Source organism: Protopterus annectens, chromosome 1.part0, assembly GCF_019279795.1.
Source record: "Protopterus annectens isolate FY-2018-M chromosome 1.part0, PAN1.0, whole genome shotgun sequence".
Lineage (NCBI taxonomy): Eukaryota > Metazoa > Chordata > Ceratodontiformes > Protopteridae > Protopterus > Protopterus annectens.
The window spans coordinates 1,382,547,551-1,382,561,318 of record NC_056725.1 but is presented as its reverse complement, the minus strand read 5'-3'; the positions used below and the strand labels follow the sequence as shown (position 1 = coordinate 1,382,561,318).

Below are 13,768 nucleotides of genomic sequence, written 5' to 3'. Positions count from 1 at the left end.
ACTGGGTCGGCAAAGCCCTCTAAGCCACCTAAAGCCCAGGCTGTGGTTCCTAAGCCTTTGGCGGTGGCTCCGACTCCTTCGGAGTCGAGATCGGCTCCGGCTGGAGCCAATCTTTCTACCTCTGAGGTGGTGGTATCGGCGCCGCCTGGCTCCGATACACTTGCACCTATGTCGATGTCGGCTCCGGCCGGAGCCGACGTCTCCTTGACCAGGACTACTGGTGCCGATAAGCTGTCGGCTCCATCTGGAACCGAAGGGTCTTCGGCTCCAATGGCTCTTTCCAAGAAGAGATCTCGGTCCCCTTCCCTGGAGTCGATTCGCTCGGCTCCAGGATCTCCTCTACTTTCGGAGCGGAGCCATCGGAGCCGATCTTCAAGGTCTTCCAGGCTGTCAGACCATGACTTGGAGAGGGTGGTAATTAGACTGCTGAAGTCACAGGCACTGGCCCAGATGCTCCATAGCCCGTCTCAGCAGACGACCGCTATCCCTCATCCCCCTGAAATTCCTCCTCCGACTCTCCTTCAGAGTTGGGCGGAGCTTCGGGCGTTGACCGTGGGTGGGCCGGAGCCGATACTTCCCCTGTCGGCTCCGTCGTCTTCGACTCCGATTTCCTCCATGAGACCTTCCTTGGAGGGATCCGGTCGTCGGGTCTCCCTTGTCGGCTCCGAGGGGGCGAGTGGCATCGGACCCTTGTCCGACCCCGCTCTCCCTCTTGGAGCTTCAGCATTGGTGAGCTCGGTACCGACATCGGCCTCGGAGCCTTCTCTTTCGGTGGGACCGGGGGTTCCTGTCTCTTCGGAGCGGGAATCTTCTGGCCTCCCTGGGAGGGGAGCCTTTGAGGTGATGAGGAGTGTTCTAGCCCCGGAGCTGAGTCAACGGTCAATTCCATTAGCTCCTCCCTCTTCGGTGCCTGTTGATGTCTCTTGCCATTCTCTTGCTCCCAGACCCAGAGATCCATCGCCCCAGGTTTCCCCATTGGGAAGAACTTCCTCTTCCGAGGTTTCTCCTGATCCTTCCGGAGAACCCCCGCGTAAGAGGACGTGCAAGAGGAAGCACACAGACTCCCCCGAGTCTACGACATCAGATACCGACTTAGATAAGTCGGAGGGTTCCCCACGGTCCCCCTCTGAGGATGTCTCCTTTTCAGACATCCTGGAACTCCTTAAGCAGAGGGGGAACTGGCCTTCCATTAACCCCTCTGAGGATGAGTCGGTATACCTGGAGGCTTTTGGATCTCGACCCTCCACCTCCTGGGTGTCTCCGCCTTTCGACCCGCTCATGCAAGTGGTGGCTCGAAAGGCGTGGGCGGCCCTGGATTCTGTGGAACCAGTCCCCAGGAGGCCTTCTAAATTCATCACGGCCCCCGCAGACAAACAGTTTCTTACCAAGGGTGTCCCCGTTGATGCCATGGTGGTGGCGGCTGCCACCAAGAAGGAACTTGCCGATCCTTCTGTACCTGTCCATCCTCCTAACAAGGACTCTAGGACCATGGATAGGTATGGTAAGCGGATGTTTTCTTCAGCGACCTTTGCTATGCGCTCGCTGAACTATCTCTGTCACTTTACCCGGCTTCAGAGAGACATTCTCAAGGAACTAGGTGAGGTAGTTCAGGATCCGTCAGCTGCTGGGGCTCAAGAAAAGATTGCCTCACAGCTCGGAATCCTAAATTCTATAACTAACTCCTCCATGTGGCTCATTTCTTATGCAGCCGATGGGGCGAGTAGAGCCGCAGGCACAGGAGTGGCACTTAGGCGTCAGTCCTGGATGCGGCTTTGTAATTTCAGGACCCTTTAAGGCGTCCTTCACTAATACTCCCTTCGATGGTTCGGCTTTGTTCGGGCCTCAGGTGAAGGACACATTGACCAGGTGTGAGCAAGACGGCAAGACTCTTTCTGCCGTAGGAGTCCATTTCTCCACCCCTTCAAGACCCTATCTCAAAGGGCAGAAGGGAGGGAAAATGTGGTTCCGTAAATCTCAGGGAGTCACGCCGGACGCACGTGGTCAGTTTACCCCCAGAGGCAGAGGGGGTAATAACAATAGACGCCGCCCTAGGGGCAGAGGGGGTCCGCAGAATCAGGGCAGCAGAGAGCCTCTCTCTGATAAACCCTTCCAGCACTCCTGAGGTGTTGCCCGACTGTCCACCCTTGGAGGCAGTCGGGGGAAGATTGTCGCTGTACCCAACAGCCTGGCTTTCCCTTTCTCAAGACAAATGGGTACAGTCGATCATATCCGAGGGTTACAATATCCCTTTCGTGAGATATCCTGCTCCTCATCAATCCCTCCCGGACATTTTACCCGGTCTAAGGGAGTTGGCAAAGCTGGAGGTATCAAAGCTCCTAGCAAAAAGAGCCATCCAACTAGTACCAGCAGACCAGGTAGGATCAGGAATCTACTAAAGATTCTTTTTGGTTCCCAAAAAGACGGGAGATTGGAGACCAATTTTAGACCTCAGCAAACTAAACAAGTTTGTCAAGAAGGCAAGGTTCCGGATGGTCACGCTTCAGTCCATTCTACCCTTTTTGGGCAAGGACAACTGGATGTGCTCAATAGACCTTCAGGATGCGTACTATCACATAAAAATTCACAGGCGCTCCAGAAGGTTTCTCCGCTTCCAGCTGGGGACCAGTCATTTTCAATTCAGAGCCCTGCCCTTTGATCTCACTACAGCCCCCAGAGTGTTTACCAAATGCATGGCAGTGGTCACGGCTCACCTGAGACGTCAAGGATTCCAGGTGTTTCCGTATCTAGACGACTGGCTCCTCTCTGCCACCACCAGGCATCAACTTCTCAAGGCCAGGGACTACACTCTTCACATCTGCAACCAGTTAGGGATCTCTATAAACTTTGAAAAATCTTCATTGTCTCCTTACCAATCTATTACCTTTATAGGAGCAGAATTAGACACTGTTGGGATGTCAGCAAGACTCACAAACCAAAGAATTCTGGACATCCAAAAGTATGTTCGGATCATACTACTCACCAGAAAGATCAGGACTAGATTTGTCCTGAAGGTGCTAGGTCTTATGGCTGCGGCCATCGTACTGCTTCCTTTAGCTCGCTTCCACATGCGTCTTCTGCAGTGGATGTTGTTCACCCAGTGGTCATTCCAGCAGCTTCCCATGCGCCACGAGATCTTCGTGACGCAATCCTGCAAGAGTCACCTAACCTGGTGGATGTCTTCTCCACAACTCCATCAGGGCCGACTGTTTGTTCCCCCAGTTCTGGTTGCCACAGTCACTTCGGATGCCTCTCTGATCGGGTGGGGGGGGGCATTATCAGGGCAGGATGGTCCATGGGACTTGGCAACCCATAGAATATCATCTGCACATAAATGTCCTAGAGATGAGAGCGGTGCTTTTAATGTTGCAAGCCCTCAGCGACTTTCTTCCTTTAGGGACTATTGCAGTTCAGACGGACAACATGTCCGTAGTCTGGTATATCAACAAACAGGGCGGGACCAAGTCCTATCCACTGTGTCGAGAAGCTCTCAGACTTTGGCAATGGGCAATCTCCTCTCATCGGTTTCTGATAGCAACGCATATCCCCGGGAAATCCAACCTCTTAGCGGACAGACTGAGCAGAGCTATTCTCATGCCACACGAGTGGTCTCTCAAACAGTCAGTAGTGGACGGGATTTTTCAGAAGTGGGGCGTCCCTTGCTGCGACCTTTTTGCTACACCCCAAAACAGCAAATGCCCAGACTTCTTCTCCCTCTTTCCACTACCAGGCCATCCCCCCAAGAGATGCTCTAACCCAGGATTGGCCCCGGGGACTTCTTTATGCCTTTCCTCCATTCCCGCTGATACCTCAAATGATTCAGAAAGCTACCGTCTTGAGAGCCAAATTGATTCTCATTGCCCCTTACTGGCCTCGACAAATTTGGTTTCCATCCCTACATCGTCATCTCTTGGTTCAGCCTTGGCATCTGGATCCAATTCCAGATCTTCTGACCCATCACTCGGGTCATCTGCACCAGGCCATTCATTCTCTCAACCTCACTGCTTGGTTGCTCCACTTCCTTCCTTAGCCCGGCTTCCTATGATTTCTAATCCCATGCGAGATATCATAGTAGCTTCTCTAAAGTCCTCTACCAGAAGGATTTATGCTAGTAAATGGCAGCGTTTTTCCTTCTGGGCAAAGTCTAGGGACATAGATCCCTTTACTGCTCCAGTGCAGTCAGTCTTGGACTTCCTAGCTGAGATTTTTCAATTGGGCTCTTCTTCCTCGACAGTTAAGGTTCAGCTGGCAGCGATCTCAAATTTTCATGTTGGCTTAGCGGATCAAAACATAATGTCTCACAAGCTTTGCAAAGCCTTTCTTAGAGGGGATCTTTCTGCTGAAACCCCCAGTCAAAAATCACCCTCCGGAATGAGACCTGAATTTAATGCTGGCATCCTTGATTCTGCCCCCCTTTGAACCGGCTGCTACATGCTCATTAAAATTTCTTTCCTGGAAGACAATTTTTCTGGTTGCTGTTACTTCAGCCAGGAGGGTGTCTGAACTTCACGCTCTCTGTGTCCGTCCCCCATACTTGGTTTTCCACAAAGATAGTGTGTCTTTAAGAACTAATCCATCTTTTTTGCCCAAGGTTGCTTCCCAGACGAATATTAACCAATCTATTGAATTGCCAGTTTTTTTCCCTAATTATTCTGACAGAGCGGAACAGAAACTTCATTGTTTGGATGTCCATCGCCAACTCAGATATTACTTGGACAGAACTAAACAATTCAGAAAATCTGATCAACTGTTTCTTTCTTATGCAGAAAACAGGAAGGGTCTTCCGGTCTCCAAGGTGACCTTATCCAGATGGCTGTCTTCTATCATTTCTCATGTTTATCTCCTTAGGGGCAAGCAACTGCCCTTGAAACCAAACGCACATTCTACCAGGCGCCTAGCCACTTCCACAGCATTTCAGGATAGGCTACGTATTGACACCATTTGTGCAGCAGCCACTTGGGCCACTCCTCGCACCTTTGTCCCTCATTACAAATTGGACTTGGCCTCCAGGGACAGGGCTAGGTTTGGTTCCACAGTTCTCAAGAGTCTGTTCCATTGAGCCACCCAGGATAGAGGTGCTAGGGACGCGGTCCCATCCAGCAAGAATGAAGGCGAGTTTGACAACTTAACATTAAGAAGTTATGTACCTACCATAACGTTCCATGTTAGTTGTCTTCTCTCGCCTTCTTTCTTGCGTCCCTCCCTCCCTCCTTCCCCCTAGCCTAGACAGACCTTGAAGTTGTACTCTTCGCTGGGTACAGTTCATTCTTTCTATGGACCCCCAGTAGGAAGTGTCACTAGTCTCTAGTGGTTATTTGCTTTGTTTTCTTTCCACATTTAGTTCCTCTTCTTCCTTTCTGGGAAGAAGGTTACTGGCAGGGTTTTTTCATAGCTACCAAACGAGATCTGGGGTAGTCACGCCTTGCATCATGGGATATAGGGTTGCCTCGAGCTGGTAAAATTAGCTCTCGAGCTTAGCAAGTGCCGAGTCGGAGCCGAGGATTGGCTCCGAACCCATCCAGCAAGAAAGAAGGCGAGAGAAGACAACTAACATGGAACGTTATGGTAGGTACATAACTTCTTATTATGCTTGTAAGTTGAAAACAGGCAGGATTGCTTGATATATTAAAGTAACTTGATACAAGTCAGCTGAGACTGCTTATGGCCACTCTGAATGTATTTCAGAAGCTGATTAAAAAACAAAATAATGAAGTGTACAGCTTGGTAAAAAAAAGAAAGAAGTAACTTCCTACTAGTACCACTCATTGAAAATGAGTGCAGTGTCTACCCCTTCTCAGGAGAAAATGAAGTGTGCAAGAATGATGGGTTTCTAGATTAGCACTTTTCATGCAGAAAACAATCACCTCTGTTTTCTCTGCAAAATATCGTTTCTGAAGTAACACAATTTAACTCATTCACTCCGGAGCAACTCAGAAAAAGCTGCCTGCTTAATTCCACCATAGGAACAACTGTGCAGCCTGAGCTCATTTTCAGAAAATCCATTTGTAATACCATACAGAAACAAATGTTCATAACTCTTTAACTATAAGAGCTAGACTAAAAATGTAAACGTGAAAGTTGTTCAGTAGACACTGACCTTTCCTACAGTGTAAATGTTGATAGTGCATATCGAAGTCATTATTAAATATTTGGCAAGGAATGTTGATATTGTGCATATTTTTTACCTTTTTGGAAAAGCAAAGCACAATATCTTGGTCAGTGTACCATACAGACCCATACAATTTGAATTTAATTTGTTAGTATGAATGTCAGCTTTAAATGATACCTTAACAATTACTGTGTGATGCTCCTTTCTTGAGATATTCACAGAAATATGATTTATATATTTCTCATATTTTATAAATAAACAAAGCATAATATCTCATCACCTGTAACAGACAGAGCCTATATATCAGTGTAGAAGTTGTGCATCTGAATGTCAGCTTCAAAATGATGCATCATTTGTGTGATCACCATGCTCCCTTGCAAAGATGTGGGCATAATAATGAGAAGTATTGTAAACGTATAATTTTCATAATCGTAAAAGACCAAACTGATATCTGTACATGTGGACCGTGCACAGACACAGTTCTTTTACCATGTTGTAAGGAGTAACACTGTCTTCAAAATGAGGTATTACTTGGCACATTCAGATGCTCCCTAGCAAAGTTATTTACCAAAATATTAAAAAAAATAATAATTTCCATAACCTAAGTCCGAAACAAACTTTGATATCTGCACATGTACAACATACAGGCAGAATCCCTTTACCATGTTGGAACTATCAATACTGTCTTCAAAATGAGGTATTACTTGGCACACTGACATATTCCCTTGCAAAGTTATTTACCAAAATATGAAAAAAATTATAATTTTTATAACCCGAGTCCTAACAAAACTGATATATGTATATGTGTACAGCATTCAGAAGCCGTTGTTTTACCATGTAGACACACATGATTGTAAATATGCACATTCTTGTTGTAGCCAACTTACTGCTGAATGGATACATGTAAAGAGAAAAAGCAAGGTAAGGACCGCCACTTCACTAATGAACTCAGGACAGGCATGGGATTTCAGTGGCAGGCAAGGCCATCTGAAAAACTGTCATGATTCTCATAACCTAAGTCCTAAACAAACTGTGATATATGTACATGTGTACAGCATACAGATACAGTTCTTTTTTCATCTTGTAAGTAGCAATACCATCCTCAAAATGAGGTATTACTTACCATGCTGACATGTTCCCTGACAGTTATTCACCAAAATATGAAGAATATCATAATTCTCATAACCTTAATCATAACCAAACTGTGATATGTGTACACATCATACATACACACTTTTCCATCTTTTAATTACTAATACTGTATTCAAAATGAGGGAATACTTATCATGTTGACATGTTCACTGACAAAGTTATTTACCAAAATATGAAAAAATATCATAATTATCATAACTTTAATCCTAAACAAACTGTGATTGGTACATGTGTACACCATACATACATGGTGCTTTTTCCATCTTATAATTACAAAAAATGTCTTCATGATCAGGTACTACTTGGAATTTTAACATGTTCCCTGACAAAGTCAGTTACCAAAATATGAAAAAAATATTGTAATTCTCATACTGCATACAGACAGTTATTTTAGCATCTTAACATGAGGTTTTAGTCAGCATGTTGGCAAGTTCCTTAGCAGACTTTTACAACTAAATATGAAAAATATCAGTGGCATTCAAAAACATATGGAGTGTCCCACAGCTGTGCTTGCAATGTGATAATGACTTTTACTAATGTGAATAACAGTGACAGATGCCAATTGTTTTACCTGACAAGTGATAATTACTCAGTGTTACACTAACTGTACAAATAATGTGATAATGGCCTGCATGGCTTTACTGCACGATTCTGCATGCTGTTGCAAAGGTGATAATTGCTGCATATAACCTTTTGAGCAAACATTCATGGTCCAAGTATTCTATAAGACTGAGTCATTACCATCTGTCAGGAAAAGCCAGGAGTAGTACTATAAAGTTGTATAACATTTATATATTAACTAGCCATCCCTGTCATCTAAATTCTAGACATGACTGACAAAAGCAACAACGAAATACTTACAGGATGGTTATTCACATATTCACATGTACGTGGTAGCTCTCTCTATATATATAATGTGTGTGTGTGCATGTGGATACACACACGTATACAGGAAGAACAAAATATTGTTTGAAATTACCCCTTCAGCAGTCTGTTCAAGTATGGACAAGCACCAAAATGAAACATCTCCCCAGTGACTCCTTCAGCAGTCTGCCCTAATATGCACAAACACCAGAATGCAAGATTTCCATCAACAACCCCTTCAGCAAATATTTCCCCCAATGCATTTTCAATCACTGGAATATGTCACAACTAAAAATACATACAGTGACAACTGCAAACTGGACTACCCTAATTCAACTGTGAGGACTGACAGTGCCCTATATGTAAGGCATCAATCTCCCCTCAAAAGCCTGTAGGCAAAATTATGTAAATGTGCCTTGCTGATTTCTCTTTCAGCAACATGACAGAGAATGAAATTGATGGCATCCATTATGAAAGTGAAGCTAAAAAAACAGGACAAACAAAAACATGAAAGCCATCTGATAAGAGAAAAAAGCATAAAGAAAATGATAAGTTGATATTAAAATGATCTGCATGAGAAAGGGAGAAACATTGCAAGTCTGAAGCTCTGAGCCGTTATCGGTTTCTCTAGTGTTGGCAGCAATCTGCTGCATACAAGTACCCTTTATGATGTCAGCAGATAAGGAGGGCTGGAAGTGGTGAGAAACAGATGGGACTGTCACTTGGCAAAAGGAAGAAGCAATTCCTGGCTGCTGAAGGTCAGTAGCAGCAGCAAAACATCCATCTGCGTGAGAAACAGGAGAAACATCGCAAGTCTGAAGCTCTGAGCCGTTATCTGTTTCTCTAGTGTTGGCAACAATCTGCTGCATACAAGTACCCTTTATGATGTCAGCAGATAAGGAGGGCTGGAAGTGGTGAGAAACAGATGGGACTGTCACTTGGCAAAAGGAAGAAGCAATTCCTGGCTACTGAAGGTCAGCAGCAGCAGCAAAACATCTATCCGCATGAGAAACGGGGAAAAAAATCGCAAGTCTGAAGCTCTGAGCCATTATTATCGGTTTCTCTAGTGTTGGCAGCAATCTGCTGCATACAAGTACGCTTTATGATGTCAGCAGACAAGGAGGGCTGCAAGTGGTGAGAAACAGATGGGACTGTCAATTGTTAAGAGGAAGAAGTGATCCCTGGTTTCTGAAAGTCAGCAGCAGCAAAACAACAATCACCCAAAGAAACAGATGGAACAACGCAAGACTGAAATATGGAGCCATTTTTAACTGTTTTGCAAGCAGGAACAGAAATTTGTTGCAGGCAGTTTTCTTTGGTGATGACAGCTGGCATTGAAGGCTGGGAAATACTAAAGGGTTATGGATCTGTCACTGTACAAGAAGTGAAAGCAGCATGTGGTTTCTGAGAGGCAGCAACAGTAAAAAAGCATCTGTCTCTGGGCTGCGAAGATATTGACTGAGTTATAGCTGCAGCCCTTGTGAAAGAAGGAAGTTTGCCAGTGTCCATGGTGTTGGCCTGCCTTGATAAAGTGGAAGCTTGTGATGAAGCATCACCAATAAATAAATTGTTATCTGTAGATGCCAATGGCGGTCTTGAAGAGTTAACAGAACAGGCAGCAAATTCAGGAGACATTGCACAGCATTTTTTTTCTTACCATAACTGATGTACAATAAAAACGGAGTCAGTAGAGCCAGAAAATGCTTCATCATAGACTTTTTAAGCCATGTGATCTCTTCTCGCTTAGAATATTACATTAAGCTTAACTAGAAATCTGCAGTACAGTTTCTCTTGCTTGTAGAAGGTACTCGGGGGTAACAGCTTACAATTTGTATTTTCTCATGGCGCGCTCTGTTTTAAGCACACAGGCGCCATGAGAAGGTACTCTGGGTTAATGAGTTAATAAACTCCTTGAACCCAAGAGAGTGAAATCTCGTTATAAAATTACAGATTAGGCAAAGAGCATGATTGTATATCTGTGGCACTCTCCTGCATATGAAGATATGGCTGAACCTGAAAATAGGCAACTAAAAAGGATGCAACTCTTATGTTGAAATCCTGGCTGCTCATAGTCATCAGTCTTAGAACCAGGAACTCATTTCTGTGACCCCTTGCACAGGCTGTCAGTTGTGCTCAAATTCCATTACATGTTTGGGCATGGCACAGCAGCCTTGGGGGAGAGAGGCTGGAGCTGCTGTCACTCAAACCCATAGCCAAGTTCAAGTAAAGTAAATGTGGCAAGGAATAGGGAGAGAATAAGAGGGGCTAGGAGTTTAGTTGTTAGGGCTAGAGGCCATCTGGGAGATGTAGGGTCAGGGAGCAAGACTGGAGTTTATGGTTAGTGAGTGATCTAGGAATTTAGGTTTAGGAAGCAAGAGGAGAGTTTTAGGATTAGGGGTTGATCAGAGAATTTAGGTTAAGGTAGTGGGGGGATTTTAGGTTTAGGGGAGTGAGTGGAGTGATTGGGTTTAGGGAGCAGGAAGGGAGTACTAGGGATAGGGAGCAGTCTAAGAATTTAAGTTTCAGTTGGGGAGTGGTAGGGTTAGACAGTGATCAGAGAATGTAGGAATGTAGGTTGATGGAGTGGGAGGGAAGTTTATGGTCAGGGAGTGAAGTTGCAAATTTGAAACTGTGAACCAAGAGAAGTTGCTAGCTTTGTACAAAAGTCTGGATTTTCAAGTGCATCTTTAATATTTAGTATGAAGCACAGGTCTAGTGATAACAGCATATGCAAATCAACAAGCTTAACACCCATGTGGACCCTTTAAAAATCAATTATGAAGGGTAGTAAAAGCAAGAATCTGCAGGTATTAACTTAAGTTAATCAAAACTCAAGGGATGAAAAGAAAGTTACTAGTACTGTGAAGTTTGATTATGTAGTTGACATCCTATAAAAAAAAAATTCTTCAAAGCCATTTCAAATCTGCCTTAACAAGAAATCATTCATCAAACTGTGGAAGCAAAGATGCTGGTGGTTCATGCATAAAACATTGCTGGCATAATTTGGACCAAGGCTGGTAACTATGAATGTGGTTGTAAAATATTGAAAAATAAACTGAAACAGTAAAGATGGAACAGCTCAAGCACAGGGGTTATAAATACTGCAGTCCATAGTATGGTTGTGGATGTTAATGAAAGACAAGCAGATATATCTCTGTGCTTTTTCAAACTATAATGCGAAACAAAAAATGTTCATCGTTCCCATTGCTGCAGTAATCTTTAAGCAATACGAGTTGATGTTCTTCGTGTTTCACTGTTGCAGTCATCACATTTGAGTTATCCCTGCCAGGGTAGCCCTTGGCCGGCCCGCATACCAGAGACGTAGTAATTTTGCGTCAGTTGCTGTCACTTCAGGACTGATTAGATTTACGTCATTCCTCTCCCATTCCTGCTATACTGCCATCCCTGGTTGATGCGTTGATTGCTGCCTGTAATCATCCTGAGACCCAGCAGTCAATCCTTAAATAAATCAGATAAGATATATAAAGTGCCTTAGACTAATACATTTATTTTCTCTCACCTTAGATCAGACTTTGCAGCTATATTCAATGCATCAACTGCTGAAAATAGGCTATTAGTGAATACTAACCCTTCACCTGGTGATAAGGAAGGCAAGGTGTTTGGACCTCCTAGGTAAGACAACAGCTCAGATGGTGTAATGGTACATTCCTCTGACTATAGTGTGCAGGGTCATGGTTTCGACACTTGGGACTGCTGTTTGAGGTAGTGTGGCCGATCGATCTAAGGCACTGGATTCAGATTCCAGTCTCTCCGGAGGCATGGGTTCGAATCCCACCACTGCCAATTTAAGGCAGTGAATTGCTGCTGCTGCTGTTTGTTCTTCCAGTTTGGCTTTCAGAATGATCAACAATTAAGCATGCATGTAGAAGTTTAAGCTTCGTTATTTGACAAGTCTGAGGGGAATTTACTACCTCAGTTCCTACAGAAAAAGTTTATTTTTGAGTCGAACTGTTTGTACCTTGTCCCAGGTATCCAAACATGCTTTGGTGAGTGTGTGTAATTGTGCAGATACTGTGTTTGGGGCCACTGCTACTACTTGAATACATAACCAAAAGTTTGTTGATTGAGGTAAAGTATGAAATCTTAGATTCTGCTTTAGATAAGGAGGTGGTGATTTTCTACTACCCATGTTCTCAAATCATTTGATGAAATGTCCCCCAGTAAAAATCCTTTATGCGTCCCACTTTCACTAATAATCCAAATAAGTAAAGCCAATCTTACACTGGCAAACAAGGAGCTAAAAAGAGATGGCTGGAGGGAAGTAACAAGAAACAGGGATAATTTCAGCCATTCATTCTTTCCCCTAATTCCCTCTTCTTCGGTCAGTATCTCCACATATTTGGCCCACAAGCTGGACCTCAACAATCCCTTTTGCCAAAAGATTGTCTCGGACTCTTGGGTGATAAAAGTGGTGCATGAGGGTTACAGATGACACTGGATACAGAAAACTCCTTTCAGGAGAATTCCTCCCCACTCTGTGAACTAACGGAGTATTTCCTCAGGTTCTTCAGTCTTTACACACTCAATCAGTCGTAGAACCAGTGCTTGTGAAAGGCTTCTATTTCAGACCGTTTCCAGTACCAAGGAGATGGTCTCTTGGAAACCAGTACTAGATCTTTCATTTCTAAACCTTTATGTGAAAGTACCAACATTCAAAATATTGACCTTACAGAACCCCTCATTCCTCACATGGGTTACTTGGTGACACTAGACTTAAAAGGTGCTTATTACCACATCCCTATAGCCACAGGCTTAAAGAAATATCTAAAGTTCTCTGTTTCTGGGTGATTATCAGTTCTCTGCACTACCCTTTGGAATATTTGCAGCTTCAAGGGTGTACATGAAATGTCGAGCTCCAATCGTGGCTCATTGCAGACTGAATAGAATACACACATTTCCTTATTTAGACAACATACTTATCTTTGCAGTGTTTTTATCCAGATATCAAAAGTCATTAACACGGGTCATGTCTCTTCTGACCAATAACCCGTGTTAATGAAATTTGATATCTGTATGTCTCTTCTGACCAATGCCGCGGTGGTGCAGCAGTTAGCTTTGTCGCCTCACAGCAAGAGGTACTCCCATTCGTTTCTCGGTTGGAGCGCCTTCTATGTGGAGTCTGCATGTCCTCCCCGCTGTCGAATGACATTAAAGATTTGCAGGTAGGTGCGAGCCTGAATGGGTGTGCCTTCCTTGAAGGTTGGGCGTCTGGCTGGCAACTCGGCACCGTAAAAATCCACTGCCAATCATTAGTGGACCGGAGTTCCGCTGTGGCGACCCCTAACCGGGAAAAGCCAAAATACATTACTATGTCTCTTCTGACCAATCTGGGTTTCCTGATAAATGTTTCAAAATCCTCATTGACTCTGTCTCACAGGACTGTGTTTTGAGGATGCATTCTAAGTGCCTCTCTTCAGAAGGCTTTTTTGACAAAAGAAAAGGTAGATTTTTATCTGGAACCCCTTCCTGAGCTTCTTCAGTCAGTGTCAGACTTCTGCAAGAGACTTTCTCAGGACCCTAAGGTTTATGCCTTTATGCCTTCTGCTGTTCTTGTCATTCCCTTAGCCAGGTTATACTTAAGAAAGATGCAGTGGTTTCTAAAAATAATAATAATAATGGACCTAG

General features: G+C 44.2%; 1 protein-coding gene across 2 annotated transcripts in view; it reads left to right on the top strand.

The window, feature by feature from the left end:
• The window catches only part of UBE2J1 (ubiquitin conjugating enzyme E2 J1), an 873,843-nt gene that overhangs the window by 551,727 nt on the left and 308,348 nt on the right, over window positions 1-13,768 (top strand). The gene's annotated exons all lie outside the window — the stretch shown is intronic.